Source organism: Phalacrocorax carbo, chromosome Z (genome assembly GCF_963921805.1).
Source record: "Phalacrocorax carbo chromosome Z, bPhaCar2.1, whole genome shotgun sequence".
NCBI lineage: Eukaryota > Metazoa > Chordata > Aves > Suliformes > Phalacrocoracidae > Phalacrocorax > Phalacrocorax carbo.
Genome location: NC_087548.1, coordinates 27,847,951 through 27,856,003, shown reverse-complemented (window position 1 = coordinate 27,856,003; position 8,053 = coordinate 27,847,951).

Below are 8,053 nucleotides of genomic sequence, written 5' to 3'. Positions count from 1 at the left end.
GAAGTTCAAAGGCGTCCGCGGCAGAGACGGCCGCAGCCGACCAGGAGTGCGGTGTTCCGAAAACAGCCTCCCCGAGGGCTGCGGGGAGGCCGCGGGTCTCCCGCATCTCTCCTCAAACGCGGTTAAAACCGGCGTTTTCCTGCCTGCTTATTTATCTAAATCTCCGCATCTCGCCCCGGCCGAGTGGAAGGCGGCGCCTCCGGCCGCCGCCGCGCTGGCGGGCTGCGGGAGGCTCTCGCTGGCGGAGCGGTCGCCTCCAGCTGAAAGGATGACTTCTATCAATTAATTCTCATCAGAACTATGACAACCAGTCTTTTATGGGGAAAAAGCTATTTTAATACAAAGGTATGCCTGACACCCCCCCCCACCGCCACTCGCTCTCCCCCCGTCCAGGCGCAAACTCTTTCTGCACCGAAGTCACCTCCCCCGCTCCCGCCAGCTCCGCACGCACCCAAGGGCTTTGAGCTTAACACTAAGTTCACAAACTTGAAAACGCTGAGCCCGAGCGTAAGGCGCTGCGCCGCGGACTGCGCGGCCGGGCGGGAATTACCGGGGCTGCCCCGGGGGCGAAGGGAACGCCGGTACAGAGCCCCTTTCAGGCGCGTCTCTGCCTAGGGAAAGAACGTGCTTCCAGGAAGACTCTCCCCACCGAGCTTTGAAGAATTTGTTTCACACATGCCTGTGTTTTTAAAATCCGAAATCTCCCAACCCGACTGGATAAGAGAGCTGCCGGGCGTAGCGGTGGGAGAACATGCGTCGGAGACGGGCGTGGGTGGCGTGTATGACTTTCTCCCTTTTAACGCCGTGGTTTTAATCTCTTCAGTCGCATAGGTGGTATATAGTAATAAGGAACATACATATTTTGTTTGTATGTGTTAAGTTGGCTGCTTTTCTGATTTCTATTTACTCAAGATAAATAATCATATATCAGTTATTCAGTTAGGTGACAAGTCTAGTAATTGGAATAAAAAGAAAACATCTCATCCTTATCTCTTCCTATAACTAGATATAGCGCTAATAAGACTGCATCAATCTTATCTGGCAAATAAATAAAATAGACAAACAAACAAATTCGCCTCCAACAAGTTAATGTGGTGTATCTGAGTGGAAAGTAGATCTTTTCACGCATTCTGGAGATGAGGAGTGACTTTTAATAAAATCACAAGAAAAACAAATGTAATTCTGTAAGCAATTTCAGAGCTCAGCCATCTCTCCCCCACGCCGTTAGTTAGCATTCTCCAGCCGTCCTAACCTTTTCTTTTAAAAACCAGTTAGTTCCAGAAATATGACTGTCACTCAATCTTGGGACCTTTCGATCCACCTTCCTTTATTATTTGGGGGGCAACTCTCGAGGTAACGCGGCTTATTTTACAAGGATGATTTTTGTTGACTTGTTTTTTTTTTTTTTTTTTTTTCCTTTCCCCTCCCTCTCCCCTTCCCTTCCCCTCTTGCCCAAGCGCGGCTAATTCGGGGCGTCTATATTCACTCAATTAGAGAAATCTAAAGAGAAAATCGATCTTCCATCTGCAGAAATGCCAGCTTAACAAATTAGATTCTTGTTTCGTGCAGGTGATTTGGTGACAGTCGGGGAATTAGAAGTAATAAGTTGTTGTGTTTGAGACCACCTCCCCGTCCCCGGCCCTCCGCCCTGCCCCCGGCCGGGCCCCGCCGGGGGAGCGCCGCGCCGCGCCCGCCTCGCCGCCGCCGCCTCCTCCTCCTCCTCCTCCGGCCGGGCAGGCGAACAGCCACCGCCACCGCATCTCCCGCTGTAATTAGTGCTGCTGCCCTCCATGTGGGCTCGATTAAACCGTGATTTAGCCGAAAGAAATATAATTATGGCTGCAAATAAAATAATCAGCATTGAAGAGCGATTTCCTTAATGAGATGGAGCGGTTGCACGTCACGGAGTAAAGGGGTCTCATTAAGAGGTGGTAATGAGGCTTGGGTGAATATTGGGAGTTGCACAAAATATCTAAACTGCTGAGAAAACCCAGCGCCGGCCTCCCGCTCCCCTCCGCCGCCCCGCTCGCCGGAGGAGGGTCGCCCACGGCCGGCCGTGCTCTTCTTGCCCGCCGGCAGTGCAGGGAGATGGGGCGTTTAAATTGTGCCCCGTTTTAAGAAAAAAAGCCATTAAAGCTGCCATTTCTAACGAAAGGCGCAGCCACGCCTCACGCCCCTTACCGACCCCCCCCCCCGCCCCCCGGAGGACACCCGGTGCTCGCCACAGCCTTCCCGCCTCGCCCGCCGGAAGCCCCGGCCACCGCCATGCCTTCCCGGCGCCAGGTGGAAAACAAAAGGTAAAAGCTGTGAGAACCCAAGTCGACACACCCCCCCGCCCCTGCAATAAAGCAGGGACGAACGGCGGAGTCAGGGAAGCCGGCTCAGACCTAAAATGGCTCATTAGAAAAATCAATTACAGTTCGCCCGCAAAAGGGCGGCTGCGCCCGTCCCTCGCCCGCCACAGGCGCGAAGCCACCAAGATGGCCACCCCGCCGGCCGCCTGCCGCGCATGCGCTGGGCAGCGCTAGGCGGGAGACGGCACGGGCAGCGGCCCGGGACGGGCACGGTGAGGGAAGGGGTCGGTGGTGCGTCTCCAGGTACCGCAGGAGGGGGATGAGGAGGAAGAGTGAAACCACCGCAGGTAGCAGCGCTGCCCCAGCCCGGGGCTGTGTGAGGGGGCACCGCCCCTAACGGCTGGTATCGCACGGTGGTGGGAGCAGGCCTGTTTGACGGTAAGGCGCTATGCTTACATAAAATAAAAGGGAAGCAAATGGCAGCCTATTGGCTGCCTCGCGTTCCCCGGGGAAATTATATGCTGGCTCTGCTGTGTGACAGAGGGAAAAGCATTGTTTTGCTTTTGCCCCCAGCTTTTTGTTTTGTTTTTAATAGTGTAAAATTGAGCACGTCTTGGTGTTTTATCATCTAATCAAGAAAAACAGCTTGCATATGAAATACTAAAATAAAATAAAGGCCAGGGTATTTTTCTTTCTTTGCTTATGCTCTCAGTAACTTAAAAAGGAGGTGGAATCTACATTTTATTCTCATTATCACCAAAAGCATTTCACCTTTCAGCCTGATACCTGCAGTCGACGGTAAAGGTCAAGTTGCTTGATTAGGAAAAAGCACTGCGTGACACTAGCAAAAATGCGGGAAGGTTGTTCTCGGCAGCAGGGGAGTGGGGAGTCGCAGGAGCGCGGGTGGCTGCTGGGTTCAAGACTTGTCCTGCTCTTCTGCCATCGTGAGGTGCGATTTGGCTTTTGGGTTTTTTTTTGACTGACTGCCTCTGTGTTTTCAGGGTATTTGTGTATGTAGAGCATTTTGTGGTCTTAAACTATTTCAGATAATATATATACATCCCAAACAGTGACGTTTGCCTCCCATTTTGGTACTTTGTAAAATGATGGAGGTGTGCCAGGGCCAGCCACACTGTAGTTCAGGATATCCCATTGGTAGTACTTCTGTTTATGACCATAAACACGTTAGGAATTCCAAAGTGGCTGTAGGGTACAGGTCTCTTGAGGTTGTAGTTTGTTTAGTTTTTTTCTTCTAGGAAAAACCATTTTGGGTTTTTGGATGGAGGGTACTGTTGAAGAAATTGCAAATCATATTTAGGTGAAAAAAAAACCCCAGGATTCTCAGGAGACCCCACTACTGGCTAGAAAGCAGTAAATAAATGTTTTCTCAGAATAAAACCCACTCTTTTCCAGCTTTCTGTTGGGGTTTAATTTTCAGACCTTTTACTGTTGCTTGCTTAATCTGTATGCTCTGCATAGACACAAACTCTTCTGCTTGCAGGCCTCTCTTCTCCTGATTGGTCTGGCCAGTAGCTGATACTTCAGTCGTGGCTTACAACGTTTGAACTGACATTCTGCAAAAAGGAGCATCTCTGCTTCCTAAAATTCTCAGGAGCGTGGGACAGTGTTCTCATGTTCCAGCTGTGGCAAGGAATCATACAAGCCTCAACATAAGTCTTGTGGATTTCTTCACATTTAGACCTAGCTATCCCTTCTCAACTGAAAGCACAGGCTAACAATAGTAGATGTTTATTGTAAGCAGGGTGCTATAAAGGGAGCTCAGACTCAGCACCCAGAATTTTGTATCCTCTGTTGCTAGAGAAGATACAGGACTGAAAGCCATTTTTCCTTTATTCTCCATTTGAGAAGAAGGTATCAAAATTTGTAATGCACCGAAGGTACTTTGTTTTGGAAAAATGTATGTTTGGGGACTGGATTACTGTACAGAAAAAGTATTTTATGTAGCTGTAGTGACCAGGCATGAAATTATTAGAGCCCTGGAACCTCTTTTGCCTCCCTTATTGAAAGAGCAGCATGTGCTCGTGATTGCAGCTGGTCAGACTGCAGGTGCCTCATCCCCTCGTGACAAGCACTGGGGGAATGGTACTCATCTGATTAATAGAGGCTTCCAGTCAACACAGTGGAGCAATAATGTATCACAAGGTGTGGTAAGTGCCTGACTAGGTTTATGTTCACCTGGCATAAATGATATCTGCTCTAGGCAGGATACTTTCAGCGTAGAATAGTAGCTATTACTTAGATGGCTAAACTTGTGCGAAAGCACACCTAAGAGTCATGACATGAAAGAGTTCAGCTTTGTAGCCACAGAAAAAGCAGAACATGATGGCAGTGGTGGCCTTCTGTAAGACTGGGCTGAAAGAGGCCTTTTGGGTCAGTGAGTCCAGCAACTCTGTCATAACTACTGCCTTTTCTAATGATGGCAGGTCCACAGATGGGCAGCGTGAGAGTAGTTTTAGGTACTGGGTTTTCTTTTTTTAGCATTGGAGGCAAGGGCGACAAGGATGATGTTGTTATTTGTTTCCAACCTTTGAGGGTGAGGAAGTAGAGAGAAGGTTATGTGTTGGGGCATCCAGACTGGGGAGGGAGCTAGAACACCATGTGGGGCTTGGTTGCTGGTAATCAGCAGACTGAGTCTCCATGTGCAACGCTGGCCTCTCCAAATGTTATTAAAGTACCGCTTCCTTCCTGAGCCACATAATTTACAGCTAATGAAGCAGCGAGGGGTTGCAGGAGAGAGAGCCTAGTACAGGTGATGGTGACATGCTGGGGTAGGAAACCTCCTGCAAGTGGCCTTTGCTTCAGATGGCTCCCAGCTGTCACTGCTCTTCTCTCCTGTGCGGTCTTCAGAGTGTGCCTTCCTTCAGCTCTGCAGGGGGAGAATTAGAGAAGCAGACATAAAATAGCCCAATACAGTCAGGATAAATGTCTTCCTTTTTGAACTCAATGTTTGAAAACAGTGGCTGGCTCCTTGGACTGCTTATTGAGATTCCTCGTGGGAATAAGAGCTGAAAGAAGGCTTGTCTGTGTTTAAGCGTTGGTAAAACTTCTGTTACCTCAGCTGAAGAAGTAGCTGACAGAGGGTGAATGTTTTGTCCTGTGACACCTTCATAAGGTCTTTATCTTGGATTGCAAAGCATGCTGTCCTTTGTGATCATCTTGCCACAATTACATTTTTAGCAGTGTATGTCCTTTCAGAAGGTAGGGGGTGATTCTGTCTTTGGCTTAAGGTGCGCATTTGGATTCATTCTCTGCCTGGAGCCCAACTCTTGTGCATCCAGAGTTAGTCTAACTCCCTGACAATAGGCTCTCCAGCTCCTAACCCTGTTCATTCTGCCCTCTCCACCTGGGCACTTCAGTCAGATTTACTACCATTGACAACCTGAGTTCCGGTGCGGAAGACTTTAAAAAACCAGCTAAACATTGAAAGTACCTTTTTCACGTGTTAATCTTGCAATGTATGTGATTTTTCTCTCGTAAGAGAACAGTTGCTTCTGCTTGGTTAACAGTATTAACTACCTGTAATACAACATACTGCATACTTAAGATATCCTGGAATGTTTAAGGTCTGTGCTTAAAACTGTCAAGAAGTTTTGAAGCTTGTGTGATTGAGTGTAAACTTTTTAGTGATAAAGTACTTCTTGCTTCTTCAGTTAAGCATAGTTTGCTCAGTTAACTTTCACCAGAGGACAGAACTACTGAATTGAAATAATCCTGACATCACCACTGGGAGAACAAAAAACACTTGGGGTTTGTTGGTTGTTATTTTTTTGTGGAAAAGTGAACTAAAGGTTGGAGAGACTAATTGATTTGCTGAAGAACAACAAAACAAAACTGGTGCTGTTGGTAACCTGGCCCCCATAGTGGTCTACTGCTCTGCCTGGTAATAGCTCTAAACCAAAGTATGGTTTGTCTGTGTCTGGCTCATCAACCTCTGACCAGTGTGCAAGTTTTGCTATTGCCTGTGAAGCTACAGAACAACATTTTTATATTTTCCTGTTTGAGCTCCATGAGGGAGAAGCAAAACTTGAAAGTAGATTGTTTCTGAAGGACCTCTAGAGTAGTGCATCTCTTTGAAGTTAAGCCAGCTGTGCTCTTGCTCATAGGTAGCTGATGATGCTGCAATTTTTGAGTAAAGTTTGATATTTGGAAGTCTAAATAGAGAGTATTGGTCTAGCTCCAGCTGAGTGTTTTCATTAAAAATGAATAGGAGCCTTTCTGAAAGGTGATGTGTTTGGTGCAGAAGGGACTGTAATCTTCTGTTTATCCAGAGGACATGCATAGTCTTGGCAAAAGTGTCTGACCTTTCTTACCTTGACTCCTTATTTCTGTGATATGTCTTGACATTGCGCTGGCAGTACTCCTTTTAATGATAAGAAAGTGGTTTAATGATAGGAAGGTAGTTTATTTCCCATGTCGGCTCAGTTCCAGGCTCCTTTGAAGGGGAGCCTAAACCCACATTTAGGTTGTGGCTTCTCCCTGCTTGCCCGTTACCCATAAAAGAAATTGCTCTGCCTTGGAACCCTTTATACTTTAGCACTGTCCCATTTGCCATATGATATTATGGGATTTTAATTGTCACCTCTACTCTCCCAGCTGTCCTTTGCTCCTATAAGACTGCATGCATTTTTTTTAATTTGTTGCATGTAGCTGTTATTACACAGTGGACTGAGTTGAAAACCAAGTGAGAACACTGGTGGTCCTGCTTCCAGTTTAATGCACTCTCAGCTCTGCCTATCTGTGGAAAGAAACTGATTTCCAGTAGTAGCCAGGTGGTGTGGCCACCATAATTTCCTCCTGGCTAAGACTCTTGGTTACCTCTTTTTCTAAAGTTTTTGCTTGTTTCATTCATGTGTTTGCATTTAGACCACAAACTAATTTGGATTATTTTTCTCCTTTATTTCTAGAGCCTCTGGAACAGTGAGGACCTAATGTGATGGCTTTTCAGATGTTGTCTTTGTAAATGCTCAGTAATATTCAGAAATTGCCTAGGTTCACCATCTCACTTTATGTAGGCTACTGAATAGTGTGTAGGCAATGCTGATAGTGATTTAAAATTGGTTTCACCAAGTAATTTGAGATTTGTTAGCTTTACTGTGAAAATTGCCTCATTTTAATCATTCAAAGCTTCTTTCCCCTCCTCACCCCCTGCTAGGTCCATTTACTGTGCCTGAGGGGATATGTGGAATTTCAGGTGTCTTCAGCGTGGGTTCTCATGAGCCCACTTTAGCCAGAAATTTCCAGTTGACTCAGTATTCCTCAAAGCAGGAGTAGCACTCTAAAAGTAGCAAAGGCAAACAAAATGAGAATTGGTGTCTGGATCCTTTAAAAACAAATCGCATAATGAATTCAGTATAAGTAGTTGTATCTTTTTTTTTTATGTCACTGTTTAAAACTTCAGTTTCATATATATCTCTTAATTCAAAGGAGTATAAAACTTAAGTTTACAGCTGTTTAATTTGCTCAGCTAAGTAACAGTTTAGGTTTTGGGGTTGGGTTTTTTTTCTTTTAACACTGTTTAGAAGGCAGCTTGCTCTCTTCTGCTGGCTGGAGTTTTTATTGCAACTTTTTTTGAAGGTCACAAATGGTATCTAGTATGTTTGTGGAAGTGAGATCCATCAGTAGCTATTGGCCATGATAAAGCCTTTGAGGGAGGAAGTCTCTTAACTCACTGATGTCCCTGGCAGATCTTCCTAGTTGTCGTCAAGGATTGCTCTTGTTATATTTTTCCCGTGAGCATT